Below are 19,193 nucleotides of genomic sequence, written 5' to 3' on the forward strand. Positions count from 1 at the left end.
AAAAACCTAAGACAACTTCCTTTACATAGAAGGCTGTGGAGGGAGGGGATGGCTTCTAAAGGGGCTACAATCTACATCGGATCAAAAGCCCCCATGTTCCACCTGGAGTTCCCAATGGTCCCATGGGATGACATCTCTCTATTTGTGTACCCCCATACTAGAACTCTGATTCTATAAGGCTGAAGCTCCTCCCACCCAACCTATGTACAAGATCTTATATACCAACACGTTCGCATTCTAACCTCTGGCTCTCTTCTTTAGGGCCCTTCTACTTCCATGACAACTGGGTAATAGAAATATCTTTCATGCAAAGCTGAGGGGTTTTATTTACAATGTTTGTCAAGGGATTGATTCATTTTTGAGATTATCTTTCAAGCTGTTCAAGTTCAAAAGAGAAGCAAATTATCTTAGGAATCAGGTAAAAAGGAAATGTCACCAGAAACAGCTACGAACAAATGCAGACAGAGGTCCCTTGGGAAACACTGGCGGCAGAAGAAGTCAACACATTACAATAAGGTAGTAGCCTTGATGGATTAAGAGGCTTTCAACTTCACAGGGATCATAATGATAGTTAAATGAATCCTAGCTCAGTAAATAGGGATCACTCTTCTAAGAGTTTTATCTTCAAAAATCAGACAGTTGAAAGATGAACTGTGGTCGACTTTGAACGTAGAGGAGGACAAAGTCCACATACATTAAACAACCACTGTAACCCATAGGATGATTCCTTATATATTTTCTCTAACTGGAGAGAATGGATAAGTTATTCAATGTATCTCTGCAAAATGAAAGCTATTCTTACTCTTTACAGTGATTATACAAAATAAAACCAAGGGTGTGAAAGTCCTTAGTACTACGCCAGACACCTCATCATAATAATGATTCTCACAATAGCTCTGGGATGTTACTTTCATTGCGTTTATATTATACTGCACAATGAAAACTTACGTGGAGTTATACTGCACGACTTTTCCTGGAGAGACCTGAACAAATGTCTATTTACCCCCATGCAAAGCACCAATGATAGGTCAAAAGGAAACTCTTTCACCCAAGTCTAGTTTGGTGAAACAATTAGTTTAATTGGGGTTACATACAAGAGCATAGGCCTTTACAGGCAGTTGTGCCACCAAAGAAAAGTCTCCTCTCTCACCCCAGCAATTGTTAATCACTTACATATCCTTGGGGAGGGAAGGGTGCTGCTTTGCCTCCTAAGTTCTCCAAGCTTCCACAGCAGAATGTTGATGGGCCCAGTCTTGTGAGACTCTCATGGGGAATTATAGCTGCTCGGATCTCAAGACGGCAACTGTCATACCATCCTCAGAAGAGAGTTCCATAGCAGATTGCTTGTGTAAATTGCCCAAATGCATCCAGTTAGCAAAGTTAAGCAACTTAAGATTCAAATCTGTTTTTTTTTCTGGGTTAATGATATTAGCAAATTTTCTAACTGTATTTAATTGAAATTGAAAAAGACAATGTTTATACCTAAGCTAAACCCTCCTTCTGCCCTTGATTTTTGGTCAATGACTTTGCCTCTACCACCCCACAGCTTAATGTGACATCTATTGCTGGACTTGCTTCTCTCTGTGTCTTCTTGTTTCACATCTTGATTTTGAGATGTGTTTTCCTGGCCAAGTCACACCACACAGCTGTCATCTAGAAAAGATAAAATCCTGAATGTGATTACATCCCACTTCTTTCTTACTCCATTCCTGAATTTTGCCCATTGCTATCTATTTTCTATTTGACCTCTTGGCCTTTATCATCTGATTTGGCTTCTTTGGCTTGGCCTTATGAATGCCATTTAACTTTGCTTCAACAGTGTTCTTTTTTCCCTTTGTATTTGGGACCCCACCAGGCTGTCCTGCTTTTGTTTCATCTGATTTACAGTAAGAGTCTGTTCCTGGTACTTGCAGATGGATGGGGATGGCTAGATCCTTTGTAGAGTAAGAAAAGCTGCTCCTAAGACTGTGTCAAAAGGATAGAAAATGAGATCTACAACATGGGCAAGGCATCTCAAGAATGCTTTCTCCTTGAGGAGGAAGTGAGAAGTACTTCTAAGTCACTCTATACTCTGAGATCTAAACCACACATTGTCAGTTTTAATACAAGTGTTCACTACTTATTAGTAGCTTCCTTTCAAAAATACAAGTAGCCCAGATGAAACATAGATAGTGTTATGACAGCTTCAACCTGATTTCCAAAACATCATAGAGTGATAAGTGTCCAAACTTCAAAAAGGACAGAGTGATTATCTAAATAATGATACTTAGGGACCAAGAAGATGGCTCAGTTGGCAAAAGGCTTTATTTGCAAGTATGAGGACATGAGTTTGATTCCTAGATACCATGTACAAAGAAGCCAGATATAGTGGCATGCTTATTGCTAGTGCTGAAGAGGTAGAGACACAAGGATTCCTGGATCTCACTGGCCAGCCAGCCTAGCCACTTATGAGTTACAGGCCAATGACATGTCCTGTCTTACAAAACAGAATTGTACCTTAGGAACACTTGAAGCTGCCCTCTTCCCTCTACAAGCATGTGTAGCTCACAGCACATGAACAGCTGTATAGATACATACTCACACACATCGTATGACACAAAGTTGTGTTTATACTTTAGTTGGTAAAATTTTCATCTTACTCTGGATAAGTTTTAAAATGAAAAAAAATTTCATCTGAGAATGAGTGACATCAGTGTGGTAGTTTGTCAACTGTCCACAAAATGGTAGGCTAAACCCTGTTTTAATCTCAGGGACTGAAAGCCTGAGTAAGCCACAATGATGCCTAGAGATCTCTCTCTTTGTGAAAGACAAACCTGTATATTAAATGTTACTGTAAAATACTTTTTTTTTCTTTTTGAGACAAGGTTTCTCTGTGTAACTGCCCTGGCTGTCCTAGAACTCACTTTGTAAACCAGGCTGGCCTCAAACTCAGAGATCTGCCTGTCTCTGCCTCCTAAGTACTGGGAGTGTGGACTAAAGGTATGTGCCGCCACCAGCCCCTGCTTAAAATGCTTTTTGTAAGGGTCTGAGCCCTTTACCAACCCTGAATTCTTGAGGAAGGCTTCTTCAAAGCATTGTCACTCCAAGTGGCAACTGAATGATAATAATTTAGTAAGTATTGTAACAGTTATTGAAGTCTTATTAAGTGTTGGGCACCGCTATAATCCTGACAACTATTTTGTAAGACACTAATCACCATGTGTGGTGGATTGAATGAGAATGGCACCCATAGGCTTGTTTTTTTTTTTTTTTTTTTTTTGGCTTTCCATTGGTGGAACTGTTTGGAAAGGATTAGGAAGCATGGCCCTGTTAGAGGATGTGTGTCACTGGCTACAAGTTTTAAGGTTTCAGAAGACTTGTGTCATGCTCTCTGTGTCCTCTGAAATAGAACCTCCCAGCTGTTCTTGATGCCATGTCTTCTTTCTGCCATCATAGATTTTGGACTCACTAGCCCAATGTAGAATTTTCTTTTATAAGCTTCCTGGGATGTGGTGTTTTATCACAGCAATAAAAACATAAGTAATACACCATGTACGTCTCTTTTAAAAATAGAAAAATGAGGCACAGAAAGCCTAAGTAATATGCCCAAAGTAAGTCACCTAGTAAGTAACAGAGGGAGGACACATATCTACGAGGCCATGGCTTATAAATTAATCAGAAAATCAAAGGAGAAAGTACAAGGTGCGCAAATGTGCAGAAGAGTAAACCAAGGCAGATGTTAAGGTTACACAACATCTGTGTGTGTTGGTGCTGTGTCAAGTCTGAACACCCCTCCTCAAACCATTGACCTGAAGTTTCTCTCTGAGCCTTTGTATGGTAGCCTAGATATGCTGGCAATTAGCACATTAAAGCACTTGGGTGTGTTGATGGGAGTTGGAGCATAAACACCTCGTTTCCCTTGTTCTTCAGGTCGAGGCATGCATTTCCTAGCATTGCCCTTGGGGATTAAGCTCATTGACAGCTGGCTTGGTAATACATCTTATATAGGCCACTACCTTGCAATGTATCATTTCCTGGTTCCATACTGGTCTGGTGCTTTCTATTTTGAAACCTCTTAAATCTGAATGTTGGGTCCTAGTAAAATGAAAAGCAGGAGGCTGAAAAGATGTAACAGGGTCATTGTAGCCCCAAGTTTGTCATGCACCCACAGACGGATGCTATTTACCAGGCACACGGCCCATTTATGGACTCAAGAGAACATATATAACTTTAAGTGTAGCTATGCAAAAGCCGTTATATGGGCACACAGGAATTCGGGGTATTAGACATAATCCTTAGTGAAGCTTTACCTTACTTGTTTTTTTCTCAGTGTAATCAATTACAAGTTCTAGTTGTTTAATGGGAAAAAAAGGATAATATTCCTTTCTCCCAAGATATTACCCTGGATCTTCAAATTGCTACCAGACTCTAAAACGCCTGAACATGTTTAGTCCTTCAAACGTTCCCACATGACCACTCTATGACCTTCTACTTATGGTGCTTGACCAATAAGGACCAATATAAAAGAAATGTTACTCTACTGAGCATGACTACTGACTCCAACCACTATCTGCATATGATTTTACCTGACAAAGACTTGACGTAACCTCAAGATCTAATTTATATCAAAATAATAGATAACTAATTAGCTCCACCCTAGAGCTTATTGGGCTGCTGTATCTGGCAGCAAATTATTGTACTGAGGAGTCTAAGAGGAGGCTTTGCCCAGCAACTGATGGAAACAGATGCAGACCCACTGCCAAACATTTCAGGGAATCCTGCAGAACAGAGAGAGAGAAAGGATTGTAAGAGCCAGAGGGGTCAAGAACACCACAAGAAAACTCACAGAATCAACTAACCTGGTCTCATAGGGCCTTACAGAGACTGAACCACCAACCAAGAAGCCTGCATGGGACAGCCCTAGGCACTCTGCATGTATGTTACAGTTGTGTATCTTGGTCCTCTTGTAGGACTCCTAACAGCAGGAACAGGGGCTGTCTCTGACTCTTTTACTGGCTTTTGGGACCCTACTCCTCATACTGGATCCTTGCTCAGCCTTAATACATGGGGAGGTGCTTAGTCTTACTGAAACTTGATATGCCGTGTTTTGTTTATATCAGTGGGAGACCTGCTCTTTCCTAAACAGAAATGGAATGGGAGTAGATTAGGGAATGGCAACAGGGGGAGGGGGAGGGGATGACTGGGAGGTTAAACTGAGGATGGGATGTAAAATAAATAAACTTATTTAAAAAATAAAAGAACCTGAACAAAAAGGGATCTGACCCCCTTGGCCAACTCCCATACAACATCACTGCAGAGAGTTCCTAAAGGAGTGCTTGTCTTTTCCATCTCCATTGTGTAGTGATGCACCTGAGACCCAGCATGGAAAATGACTGTGGTCCCTTAGGTGATGACTGAATAACTCAGGATCTTGATGCCTCAACATTGACAGTCTTATTCACTGAGGCATACCACAGAGAGGACTGGGATAATCTCTGTATCAGCTCCCTGATCTTTATTAAATGTGTAAAAATTAGAACCTTGAAAAACTCATCTCTGGGATCCATCTTTCCTGAGCACCAGCATGTGTTAACCAACCCACTGACACTAAGATCAAGAAACAGGGAACTCTTTTGTAATTTAATGTTGAGAATTCTGTTGAATGTTAAAAAATGTTGTTGTGGATAGTGAAGAGAGGCAGAAAGCTTGGGATATGTGACAAATACTTTAAAAGTAGAATCTATCACCTATTTTCCAATACTTATCTACATCTTTCCCCCTAACCAGGGAATGGCCTCGGTCTCTGAGATTTCATGTTTTAAGTTTCTCTATTTCCCTCAGATTACATTGTTACAGTAAGTACTTTAGAATTAAAAGTTTGACTCTTGGTCTCAAAATCCTATCAAAACATTTTTTGTAACAGTATTCTTTGAAATTTTCCTATTCATCTCTTTGGCTACTTTCTTTATTCTCCCACGTGTGAAGTATTAAAATATTGTCTTCATTGGCTACTCTACTTACATTTCCCTCTAGTCAATTATTGTTATAGCATAGATTTAGTTTCCTAAAAGATCATTTTCTTTTGTTCTCAGCTACCAGTACTTGATATTTAAAACTCATCATTCATTGGTGCCAGGTATGGTGACACATACTTGTAATCCTCTCACTCTGGAGATAGCAGAAGAAGGATCAGGAATTCGAGGCCAGGTTGAGTTGGAAAGTGAGACTCTGTTTCAAAGCAAACAAATAAAAGCAACAAACAAATAGACAAAATTACTATGGCCTAAGGATGTAACTCAATAGTAGAGTGCTTCCTCTGCATGCACAAGGCCCTGAGTTTGAGCCACAAGAGTGTAATAAATAAACAGTATTAACCATATCATCAGCTTCAAGGAGGCAATGATAGAAAAATACACAAAGACACACATATGCATATAAATGCACAATACAGCATTGTTTGTGAGGGAAAAACAACAGAGTATTCATCAAGGGAGCCATATGTAATGTCATTGAAGAAAATAATAATAATCTAGGAAGACATCCATGCTAAAGTAAGTGAAAGAAAAAAAAACCAAATTTGCAAATATATTTGCATGGTATGGTCCTCATTTGCCTAAAAAGTAGCTAATGTATAGATATTTTGCATTGTAAACACAAGAAAATTCTAGAAAGATACTTGTGAACTTGTCAACAGTATGTGATGGTATAATTTTGGGATATTAACTTGTATTTGTACTCTCAATGATTCCGTCTTCTCCATTGTAGGTAAATGATCAGGCCTTTGTGTGGCTCCTCACCACAATTGAAAGTCTTGCCATGGGCCCAGAAGCTAAAGTTGTCTACAAAACACTTCTGACTACAGTCCCGAATTCCATAAAACCTAAACCCCTTGAAGACATGGAGATGCTGGCAAGAGGAGGCATAGTGTGAAATGGAGCTAAAGTTTGGATCACTATTCACCAAGGAAAGATTTTAGATAGGCTGGTCTAAAGAAACTTATTGATGACATTCCTGGGAAGGAGTCAAAAATGGACAAAACTATGTCATGTCATCTGAGGACATGGACATCTCAACAGTAAATACTGTAGACAAGTCCAATGGTGAAGGAAATATGACTTGGGCAACATACTGAGAACCTCAGGCTCTTTCCCATACCTGGGGGTAATAATTTGACTGACACTCAACTCCTAAACATGTGATAGGATGAAGAAAGTAGCTATAGGATCAGGACTGAACATACTTTTATGTAAAAATCATGCATCTGAGTTTTGGCAATAAGATTACTATTCATACGTCAGAACATTGGCATGGTGCAACACACTGTCAAGTAAAATGGTTACTTTTCTGTTATGTGATAAAAACATCATAACCAAAACAACTTATAAAAGGAAGGGTTGATTTGGGCTTACAGATCCAAAAGGATAAGAGGTCATAATTTTGGTGAGGCATGGCTGGCAGGAATAGCCAGAGCAGGAAGCTGAGTGATCACATACCCAACTACAGGGAAGAATCAGTGAGGACAAACTGAAAGTAGTACAAGGTTATGACATACTTCATATGTCAGACTTCTGAAAGTAGGCCAGTGACATACTTCCTCCAGCAAAGCTATACCACCTAACCCTCCTCAAACAGCACCACCAAGTGGAGGGAGAAAAGGTTTAAATATATGAGACTTTGGAGGACATTTATCATTCAAACTCAACACCTAGTCAACCATGCCATCTGAACCTCCATCTCTGCATCGCTTCCCATGCATCAGGATTCAGCAGGACCTAAGAATTCTCTTCATCACCAGCAACATGGGCACCAGCCCTCTGCCCACTAATTAGACCAAGACCTCAACATGCAGTTTTCACAGGGGTCTATCTACAAAGGATTCTATAAATGCCACTGCTTCATTTCCCCCAGGTAACTATAGCCCTGATACCCTCCTGGAAATCATCAATGTGTCAGGGAAGTATGTCCCAGTGGAAGGCAATCAGATCACATGTCCATTCTACCTAAGAAAAAGCTACAGGCCAAGAGGTGGTCTTCATCAATTTGACTCCAGGCACCAAGGAGGATATCTGGTCTCTTAGCACACCAATAGTTCCTCATGACACCCAAGACTCTTTCTTCTGGGCTTAGTGAAGATTTTGCAGAGAGAAAGAGTCAGAGCCAAACTGGAAGTGATACTTCACCTCATAAGATGACACTTCAAGGGACATAGTACCTGAAATAAGTCCAGAAGAAATGGAAGGGGCAAGCATGCAGTGCCCCTGGCCTCCAGCACAGCATCATTGTAACAACTCTCACCATCTGACAAGCATGAAAGGCATTTGAGAAGGAAAGCCAAAGATTCAGATTTGATACAAGGAACGAGGTTCAGAGAAGAAAATATAATTCCTTCCATGGTATAATTTTTTAAGTGTTAGAATGATGCATACCCTTAGGTTGGTGATTTTCCTTTGTTGTTTTTTGCTACCCCTGATAGTGTTTATCAAATTGTACCACTTTTAGCATCCATTTGTTTATCCCACCCTTCAGCCTAATGGTGACCTCTCCAGAGGGACAGGATCTTCTGTAAACAAATACTGAGATGTGGATTTGGCTTATTCATTTAAACATTCCTAGAAAGAACCAAGTGATTCGTGTCTCACTTGACAGGAATGTTCACCTATGTGCTCTTTCAGAAAAGAACCCTTCTCACTCCCTTCCACAGTGTCACTTTGCCTTCATGCTCATTCATTCTTCAAGAACTCTGATTATATTTTTAAAGATACCTATTTTATTATTTTTATGTATGTGTGTACTAACAAGAGTTTATGTACAATACATGCACACATGTGTCTGCAGAGTCCAGAGGGCAAGAGAGCCACTGAAACTGGAGTTACAGGTGGCTGTGAGCCTCCTCTTATATGTACTGGGATCTGGACACAGGTCCTCTGAAAGAGCAGAATGTGCTTTTGACAACTAAGCTATCTCTCCAGTCCTTTATGAAACTCTTACTAGATTTCTTTTAGTAGGCACTGAACTTAGCAAGAGAAAATGTTCCTAGAAATTAGAGGGAAGAGCAGAGAATATGGACATGCCCCCAAATACCTCTGCACAATCTGAAGTGTTTCTATTCTCAGAGTGATACAGAAAAGATGTCTCCAGTGTATATATATGAAAAGAACAGACTTCTATGCAATGGTCCTGGTGTCCCATCAATCTATCTAATCTTATACCTACTGCTCTCCAACACAGCCTTCCAGATATTAGCATAAGATCTATATTCCACTCTACAGCACAAGCAAAGTCTCCTGGTCCCTGGACAAGCTGCTGCTCTTTCTTGATGGCTCCATTGCTCTTCTCCTAGCCTTAGCCTACTTACCTCTATATGAAGTATACCTTACTACTGTCTAGCCAGTTACTATCTGAATACTATCTGAATGCAGATGTTGTATACATTTGTCTGTGTTAGGTTTCTCCAGAAAGGTAGAAATATATGTATATGATTACATATATATGTATATATGTATATGTATTTCTGTGTGAGTAGGTGAATGGAGAGTGTCTGGGAAGAAAGAGAGGGAGGGAGAGAGAAAAGGAGGGGTGTTAATGAATTAGCCCATGTATTTATCAGAGCTAGCAAGTCCAGATCTGTAGGGCAAGCTGGCAGGCTGGAAATTCACACAACAGTTGACCTTTCAGTCACTGTTGAGTCTAAAATCTACAGGACACACAGGACAGTCAGGGTAGAAACTTAAGTAAGAATTCTCACAATCAAGGTGTTCTGGATATATTTTTTTTCTACTTGACACAATCTAGGGTCATCTGGGATGAAGGAATCTCAGTTGAGAAAATGCCTTCCATTAAACTGGCCTGTAGGCAAGCCTGGAGTATAATTTCTTGATTAATAATTGATTAATCACCCACTGTGAGTGGTGGTGCTCCTGGGAAGATGGTCCTGAGTTGTGTAAGAAAGCAGACTGAGCAAATCATAAGAAGCAAGCCAGTAAACCACATTCCTCCATTGCCTCTGTTTCAGTTCCTGTCTCAAGATTCCTGCCTTAAGTTCCTAATGGTGGACTATGACTGTAAACCAAATAAACCTTCCCAAGTTGACCAAGTCACTTTTGTTCATGTGTTTTATTACAGTAATAGAAACCTAACTAAGACATATGATGGGGATGGAAAGAAAACAGGAGATGGCAGTGGTGGGGGGAGTGACCAGAGCACATAAAGAACATGTATGAAATTATGAGAAAACAAAATTTACTTTTACTATTTATAATGAATACCTAAATAAGAGTTCTTACAAGGAAAGTTACATTAAAATGATATGACTCTTTGCTAATCTTCATATCAACTGTCATAAAGCATCAGTGGGGATAAATTGCGTAGAGTTCTGACTGCATTAAAATTTTAAGTTCTAGATATAAGTCTAGATAAATGAAAAATAATCATTCTTTAGACCACCATTTCCACTCTCTGACCCCTACCTCATAAAATAAGCAAATAGATACAGATGCATGTATGCACCTCCCCCAACACAGACACACACAGAGACACACAGACACACACACACAGAGAGAGAGAGAGAGAGAGAGAGAGAGAGAGAGAGAGAGAGAGAGAGAGAGAGAGATTGAGAGAGAGATAAGTTGATCTTTACTTGAATTAATGGAAGTGTATGATCAATCATTTTGAAGTCAGAAATAATCTATTCATATTAAAGAATCTCCCTTCATCTAGGTTCTGGGAATCTGAGTCCAAAAAAGGATATGAGAAGGGGAAACCAAATCAGCAGCTTATTTCCTCATAGCTTAGCTTCTGCTAACCTCTGTGGTTAACCACACTAGATAACAACCCTTCAAACCTGGTCCCTTCTGCAATTGACTGTGACTGCATACACAGTCCCACTTATAGAGTCTATCTGGTGATTTAAATGCCTCTTGGCTGTTCTTGCTCTTTTCCTGAATCTTGTCATCTCAAGGAAGGATGGTATATATAATATTTGAATATTTAATATAAAACACATACAAGTAGTAATTCATCTGCCTGTATCATGTTCCTAGAAGTATATTTATAATTTTAAGCTGTTTCCAGCAATTACACATTTTGCCAAATTCTAGTCATTGAGAGAGTTGTTTAAACATCTGTTGACTACAGATGTTAAACAGTGTGAGATATTCTTTTTGGGATGCCAAAACGCAATTAAAATCATAATATTTTTCCTAGTAACACATCATGCTACATCAGTGAATATTCAGAAAGAAAAAACTCAATGAACAATGGATAATAATGGCTCTCTAAACTAATTAGCTCTACCTTGTGGTAGTTAATGTTTAACAAAACAATGTTAACTCATCGGTGTCAATTTTTTCCAACCCTTAAGAGAGATTTTTCTTTTTCTTTCGCAAGCTGGGCCTTGGTCAGGTTGATTAAAATGAAAAAAAAATGCTGTGTTTTGTTTTATTTTGTTCTCCCATGAGGATAATTGAATGGTGTGGTTGCCTTGATATGACTGGGCCATCAAAGCACAAGATGTCAATGTTTAAAATACTAAACTGTCAGATCTCTTGGATGCCAACATGGAGGTGTCTGGTTTTATACTTGGGCTCAGGATTATTGGAAAGGTGTGTGGGACACAGTTTTGACATGCCTCAACCTGGTCTTGACGAGCACCACTCCAGAGTGTGCAAGAAACATCTGCAACATAAGCACAGAGGATTTCTGTCCTGTGTTCCTCATGTTTGAAGTTGCCTTGTTTTGATTGCTGGGTGGGGACTTAGGAGTAATAGTGTAATTTCCAGAAGTGAGAAAGAGCTGCCTGTTGATCTTGAAATAGCTCTCTTTTCTGGAGGAAACTCTACTTGAAAGATTTTTCTTTAGAACTTAGAAATCACTATACCATCCCTACACAGAATAATAAAGTCTCTTGTAGTCAGTGTCTCTTTTGACTCTTTGTCCTTTCCAGTCATGAGTCAATTATTCTGCTTTCTCAAAATACGTTTCATAAAAGATTGGTTCTACATATGCAAATAGTTCTATCATATCAATTTGTTGACTAAATCAGTTCAAAACATTGATTAAAATTTAAAGATTTATTTCATTTTACATGTATGTGTGTGTGTGTGTGTGTGTGTGTGCACGCCCACATTATGTATGTGCACCACATGTGTATAGGTGCTCATGGAGGCTAAAAGAGGACATTGGATCCCCTGGAACTGGAGTTACAGGCAGTCATGAGCTGCCTGGTGTGGATATTGGCAAGTGCTCTTAACAGCTGAGCTATGTCTCTTGCTCACTAATAAAACTTCTTTTTAATAAAATTTATCAATCTATTAATTTTTTTTTTAGCATGGATCATTGATTAGGCATTGGTCATGTGCCAAGCCCTACCTTAGTTGACAGAGATGAAAGAGTCAAAAGTCCAGCATTCTGTTAGTTTCAATGGGGATCTAGGCATCTTCCCAGATAATTGCAATACAGGCTGGCAGGCAGTCACCGTATGCAAAATCACAACCAATCTTTCCTGGCAGTTACGTTGATATATATGTTCTTCAAGAATATGTAATAAAGAAATGCTAGATTATAGGTAGGTTTTCCTTAGGGTTTATTACTAGTCAATTTCTGTGCCAAGTATTTGATTAGGGAGAGGATGGCTGTTGAGAAAGAGGACTAGGAATAGCAAAAGAAAAAACACATCCCAGTCATCAAAGTGTTTACATGCTAATTGGAAGAAATAGACGAAAGTGTCAGACATCAAGGCAGCCTACAAATTCATAAGATATAATAAGCATTGAATTGTGTGGCTACACTGTGATTTGTGTTGAGAAGAGCAAGACTGATATAAATGAAACCTTCTGAAAAATTCTCCCTTAGAAAACAGAAGATGAAACACCTGAAATGGCTAGTCTGATGCTCATCAGCAAAAGCAAGGAGCATAAGTCCTCTAAATGGTAGAGATGACAAGAATGTCCAGAAATGGTGGTAGCAGCTTGTTATGTGGGAGCACGAGGCTATGCAGTAGGAGAGCAGCCAGTTTAAAGTTGTACATTGGGTAAAGTGTAGCTTGATTTTTTCGCCTTGCCCACAGTCAGGACAAATCTTTGTTACCTGCCAGTCCCACAGCCGCTCAGACCCAACCAAGTAAACACAGAGACTTATATTGTTTACAAACTGTATGGCCGTGGCAGGCTTCTTGCTAACTGTGCTTATAGCTTAAATTAGTCCATTTCCATAAATCTATACCTTGCCACGTGGCTGGTGGCTTCCCGGTGACTTCACATGCTGCTGGTCATGGTGGCGGCTGCAGTGTCTCTGGTCATGGCGGCAGCTGCAGCGTCTCCTTCTGCCTTTCTGTCCTTTTATTTCTCCTCTCTGTTAGTCCCGCCTATCTTTCCTGCCTAGCCACGGCCGATCAGGTTTTATTTATTAACCAATCAGCAACTTGACATACAGACCATCCCCCAGCACAGCCAAGTGCAGACCATCTCAAACACCTGCACTCAGGCCCATGGTCCTAATCATCCTCTATACGGACCTGCTGGGTAACGCCACAAAGAACCCAAGAATGGACTCCCACAGGACCTACAGAACATCCCACAGCACTTCCCCTTTCTTTTTTTTTAAAAGGAAGGTTTTAACTTTTACACATCTCCAAAGCCAGCTTGGTATATTTGGGAATTTGGGCGTAGCTTCTCTTAACTACTTCCTGCTGGAGGGGGGCGCTGTATCTTATGGGGATGCAAAGAAAATTTTAGGATCATGGAGTAGTCCATGAGACCGTATCGTCTGAGCCAGTTGCCTTGAAACGATTCTGGATGTTGGATCATCTGGGCCATGGTGTCATCGGAGACCTTTCAGGTGGTCTTGGCTGGTCAAACCTGATGTATCTTAATCTGGAACAAATCCATAGCCTCTGGCTTTCTGTAGAGACAAAAACAGAGTCTCCTTTCCAAAGTAACACATCCTTATATCCAAATTTTAAAGTCAAGATATCTTTAATATATACATATTGGTTTAACTCAACATCTTTTACGATCAAATGTTTTTCTGCAGTTAAAAATCCCAAAGACAATATAATCCAAACTCTCTGTGTGATATCCATCTTTACATGGCTTATTTTTTATATTACTTTTACTTTCTCTTTAAAGACTTTATTTTTTTAAACTTTCTATTTCTTTATATAACTGTCTATGTTCCTTTTCCTCTCTCTTCCAAGCCTATGTACATTTTTACACACATTGTAAAGCATTTAAAGTCTTGTTCCATCTGAATCTGTCTTATTGCAAACTTATTGCTTTAAACTGTAGCCTTCTAAGCCTGAAACGGCTCTGTGGCTGCTGGCTCTGCCCCCTTCAATTTCCCAACTTGGCGGTGGTACGTTTTCCACCAGCTCTGGGAGCCATCAAGTCTCAGAAATAGTGGGTCTACACTTTTATCCAAGCAGCGTGTAGCCCAGAAACCTTTTTTGTTTTGTACTAGCAAAGGCTAAATCCACTACGCAGCTTAATGTGCCACTTGCAGAGGCCTCATTCCCGCCATACTGCAGGTCAAGCACACATGCCAGGAGCCCGCCAGTAACTCAAACCGGTGGCTGCCGCTCATTTGAGAGAGAGAATTAGGAACTGTGGGGCGTTTACCGACGTCATCATTCCTGGAGAACTTACCGACGTCACCGCTCCGTGTGTTGAGTTCTGAATCCTCTTTACCACCACTCGAGGATTCTTCTCAGATCACACTTTATTGGAGCGCCTCTTGGTTAAGGGACTTTGTCTTTAGTATTTTTTTTTTCATAACACCGGCCTTTATCCCTGTTCATTTGTCCTTTTTCTTTAGTCCCTTTTTTTTCTTCCCTTTTTTCTTTAGCCCCACGTTGGGCGCCAGTAAAGTCTTCTATTCACCAATTATTAAGAGCTTTGCACTGATCTATATACTATAGACGTAAGAATTAATAAATTCCTGCTGTCCTGGATAGTTTTTCTCAACTTGACATAAGCTACCATCATCTGGAAGAGGAAAGTTCAGTTGATAATATGCTTGCCTACAGACAAGTCTGTGGGGGCAATTTTTTGATTCATGATTGATGTGGAAGAGCCATGCCATCCCTGGGCAGGTGATCCTAGGGTATATAAGAAAGTAAACTGAACAAGCTGGAGTGAATAACCCAGTAAGTAACATTCCTCCATGGCCCCTCCTATATATAGTTGCTGCCTCAAGGTTCCTGCCTTGACTTCCTACCCGACTTCATTTGATCTTGTACTATTAACTGTGAGCTGATATAAACCCTTCCCAACCCCAGGTTGATTTTGGTCATGCTGTTTTATCACAATAGAAATAACTAGGACACCTGCCCATCTTGAAGTGTATCATTTATTCCTGAATTGAAATTTATCAGACAGAACTTTCTTTCTGAGCATCAGTGTGTTAAGGCTTATACCTCATTTGCATTCATCCTACGGCACTGTCTACCAATGAAATGTACATGGTTTAGTTAGCCAGAATAACTAATAAAAATGTCAGTAATGATTAACCTGAGGGCCTTGCACCAGTACACTGTATCAAGCGCTCTGCAAGTCTTATTCATAATCATAGTTAACATTTAGTGTTTGACTATACCAGGCATCATTTGTGTTATTTACAAAGATTATACAATAGAGTATTTGTGATAGGTGAATGTGTTCCCATCATCTCTCAGAGAAAACCAAGGTTCTTCAGGATTAAGCGTGCTCCCCAAGCTCCCCCTTAAGTCAGTGGAGAGGTTTGGAGCATGGCATAAACAGCATTATGTGTAGCACACGGCAGCATTTATGAAGGATGCTTACCGAAAAGGTAGTACAAAAAAATCTAGTCAAATGTTTAGTTTGAACTTCATGGAAAGAATGGAATAAAAAAAATCAAAATAAATGATTCTACAAAGAAGTGAGTCAAAAATTTAGAATTTGGAGGTCGGGCGGTGGTGGTGCACGCCTTTAATCCCAGCACTCGGGAGGCAGAGCCAGGAGGATCTCTGTGAGTTCGAGGCCAGCCTGGACTACCAAGTGAGTTCCAGGAAAAGGCGCAAAGCTGCACAGAGAAACCTGTCTCGAAGAAACAAAAAAAAAAAAAAAAATTTAGAATTTGGGACAAGTGTCTTGATTTCTTCAACATGTCAAATGTGTGTATTTGTAAATATAATAGAAAATAGGTTTGAGTTGGTTATTTTAATGTTTCAGCTTTGTTTGATTTCTGATTTAAATAATTTTAATTAATGGGGAATTTTGAGAAGTATGATAAGATTACTTTTGTCAGTGTATATTAATTGTATGAACTAACTGTTCATGAAATTTTCAAACATGTATATTGTTGTATTTTAAAAATAGTGTGAAGGAGTCACACCACAAAACAGGGCCCACGTGGGAGGTTTATTGAGGGGAGGGGAAAGAAGGGGCAGAGAAGGGGGCAGAGATCAGTCCCTGGGGACAAGAGAGAAGGAAGAGAAAGAGAAAGAGACAGGAGGTGGGCAAGGCCCGCCTTTTAAAAGGAAACTTAGTGAATACACACAGGGGGTGCTCTTAGCAGCTGCAGCTGAGGCTATATCCTGTCAGGACCCTAAGGGCAGGCCAGTCCAGATGCCTAAATACTGACATATATAACATACATTGACTGTATTCCCACCACCAATGACAACAACCTCTCTTATCCTGTCTGCCATATCCCATTCCCAAGTAATAAAGAAGTTTAATTTTGTGTAGTTATTGGAGAATACAAAAAAAAAAAATCCTAAATTTTCTTGAGTGTGATTATGTCACAATAGTTGCTGATACTTTCAAAATGTTGATATTTTTGGATCCAGGCATTAACTTGTTGTATAACAACCAAGTGTGTAGCTAGAGTTTTCCTGCCTTGCCCACAGTCAGGACAAATCTTTGTCACCCGCCAGTCCCACAGCCGCTCAGACCCAACCAAGTAAACACAGAGACTTATATTGCTTACAAACTGTATGGCCGTGGCAGGCTTCTTACTAACTGTTCTTATAGCTTTAATTAATCCATTTCCATAAATCTATACCTTGCCACGTGGCTGGTGGCTTACCGGTGTCTTCACATGCTGCTTGTCATGGCGGCAGCTGGCAGTGTCTCTCTGCCTCAGCCTTCTGCTTCTCCCAATTCTCCTCTCTCCTTGTCCCACCTACTTCTTGCCTGGCAACTGGCCAATCAGTGTTTTATTTATTGACAAATCAGAGCAATTTGACATACAGACCATCTCACAGCACAAGTGTAGCATTTAAAGACATTTTGCACCACTAACAATACAAAATGACAAAGAATAGCAAGTTCTTACTAATTTTTTTGAGTCTGTATGGTAGATATATAGAGGTTTGGTGTCTTAATCTCCCATTTTCCTATGTGCTTGAATTTTTTTAATGAAAGAAAGTCTTTAACCATCATGCACATCTTCAATTAAAACCATGATGATTCTACCTAGACTTAAGAAAAAATTTCATGGTCAATTAGTTGCAAAGAGAGGGTTTTCTAGTTGGGAAAACTTTAAGCCCTCCAGGAGAGAGAAAACAAAAGAAAAAATCACCACCAGAGCAGAGGCTTCAGAGCTCCTCCAGGTTTGGGGCAGAGCCCCAGGGCAATAGGAGGGGGCCAAGTGGACTTTCTCTTGCTCCATTCTACACATCAGTTGAAGGGTTTCATGCTGTGCACCATCCCAGGGCTTGGGTCCCTTTTCTTTTCAGTGTTCCTTTCTGATGGAAGTTTTTAATTTTCTGCAGCCCATCCTGGGCTAGGGATTCCCTGGGTACATGTAGGTCCACTTCTGAGGGTGCTGCCACCTCCTGGCTGGCTCAGGACCGGTCTGTTGAGCTGTTGTAATACAGCACCTCCTGCTTTTTGATATGACAGAAGCCTCTTTAAGGTTTGCAACATTGGCTCCTTAACATGTGGGTCTCAGCGGCGTTTTCATCCTTTCTCTCTCATCTTGGTCCCTGATGTGGCTTACTCCACACAAGACCCATGTGGCAGTTCCATTGTATTGAAGTTCACATCTCCACGGTACACAGGATAATGGTAGAAGTGGTGACTTGGTGCCCTGAAATTGTCTGGAACTCAGGCTCAAACCTGCTCTGGCTTTAGGCCTGGTGGTATATGGGGTGTGGGTAAGCCCTCCATCCAGTGAGCTTTTCTGGTTGATGGACCATATATCATAGATTTAGCTTCCTCACTAGGCCAAGCCATGTAACTGCGGGCAAATGATCATGTTATGGGATATTTATATACTGTGTAAACTGTATTGCTGTGATTGGTGTAATAAAAGTTGAATAGTCAATAGCTAAAAAGAGGCTAGGCAGGATTTCTGAGAACAGAGGGGACTCTGGAAAGAAGGGCAGAGTCACCTGCCAGACATCTGGAGGAAACAGGAGGTGCAAGATGGAAGAGAAGTAACAGCATGTGACAGAAGGTAGATTAGTATAAATGGGTTAATTTAAGTTATAAGAGCTAGCTGAGACAACTTTAAGCTAAAGGCCAAGCTTTCATCATTAGTAAGAAGTGTCCTTGTCATTATTTGGGGCTGGCAGCAGAAAAGAAAGTCCATCTATCTATATGACTAGAGGATTTTTTAAAAGAGCAATTTATTTAAAATTGCTTTAAAAAAATGAACGGTGCTGAAAATAGACCTTCCCATATCACAAGCCCAAGTATTTGTGCATAGTAAGCATCCAAAGCTGGAGCATGGAAAATGGCTAGAGCTTGAATGGAGAATGCTTTCGTACTCCTAGACACACAATCAGTGTGGACCTCAGACAGAAAGCTTTTTTTGTCTTGGCCTTGATTATCTTTAATATCAGTTTGGATTAAACTTCACCTCCACAAAAGTTTAAATGTGAGGGAGAAGGAATTTTGCAGTAGGGTTCAGCTTATAAATCCGACTTTCTTGATTATGAGTAGTTTTAAATGAGTCTGAGTATTAGCCTTGTATGGCCACAGCTTACCATGGACATGATGAAATACAAGCTTTTTTTTTTTTTTTTTTTTTTTTAAACGATTTATTTATTTATTATGTATACAGAAGCGGGTGCCAGATCTCATTACAAATGGTTGTGAGCCACCATGTGGGTGCTGGGAATTGAACTCAGGACCTCTGGAAGAGCAGTCAGTGCTCTTAACCTCTGAGCCATCTCTCCAGCCCGAAATACAAGCTTTTAAGGAAACCCACTCCCAGCTCCTTAGCTGAGTCCGTCTTCCAAACCTGCCTTG

The 19,193-nt window shown here is 40.2% G+C and overlaps 1 long non-coding RNA gene across 1 annotated transcript in view; it reads right to left on the reverse strand.

Annotated features, from left to right (window-relative positions):
* Positions 1–1,089: 1,089 nt before the first annotated feature.
* Positions 1,090–19,193, reverse strand: part of LOC143272731 (uncharacterized) — a 48,003-nt gene continuing 29,899 nt past the window's right edge. Inside the window, exon 3 of the long non-coding RNA XR_013050341.1 lies at positions 1,090–1,653. This is a non-coding gene — a long non-coding RNA (uncharacterized LOC143272731). The remainder of the gene's footprint in view (positions 1,654–19,193) is intronic.

Source organism: Peromyscus maniculatus, chromosome 4 (genome assembly GCF_049852395.1).
Source record: "Peromyscus maniculatus bairdii isolate BWxNUB_F1_BW_parent chromosome 4, HU_Pman_BW_mat_3.1, whole genome shotgun sequence".
Classification (NCBI taxonomy): Eukaryota; Metazoa; Chordata; class Mammalia; order Rodentia; family Cricetidae; genus Peromyscus; species Peromyscus maniculatus.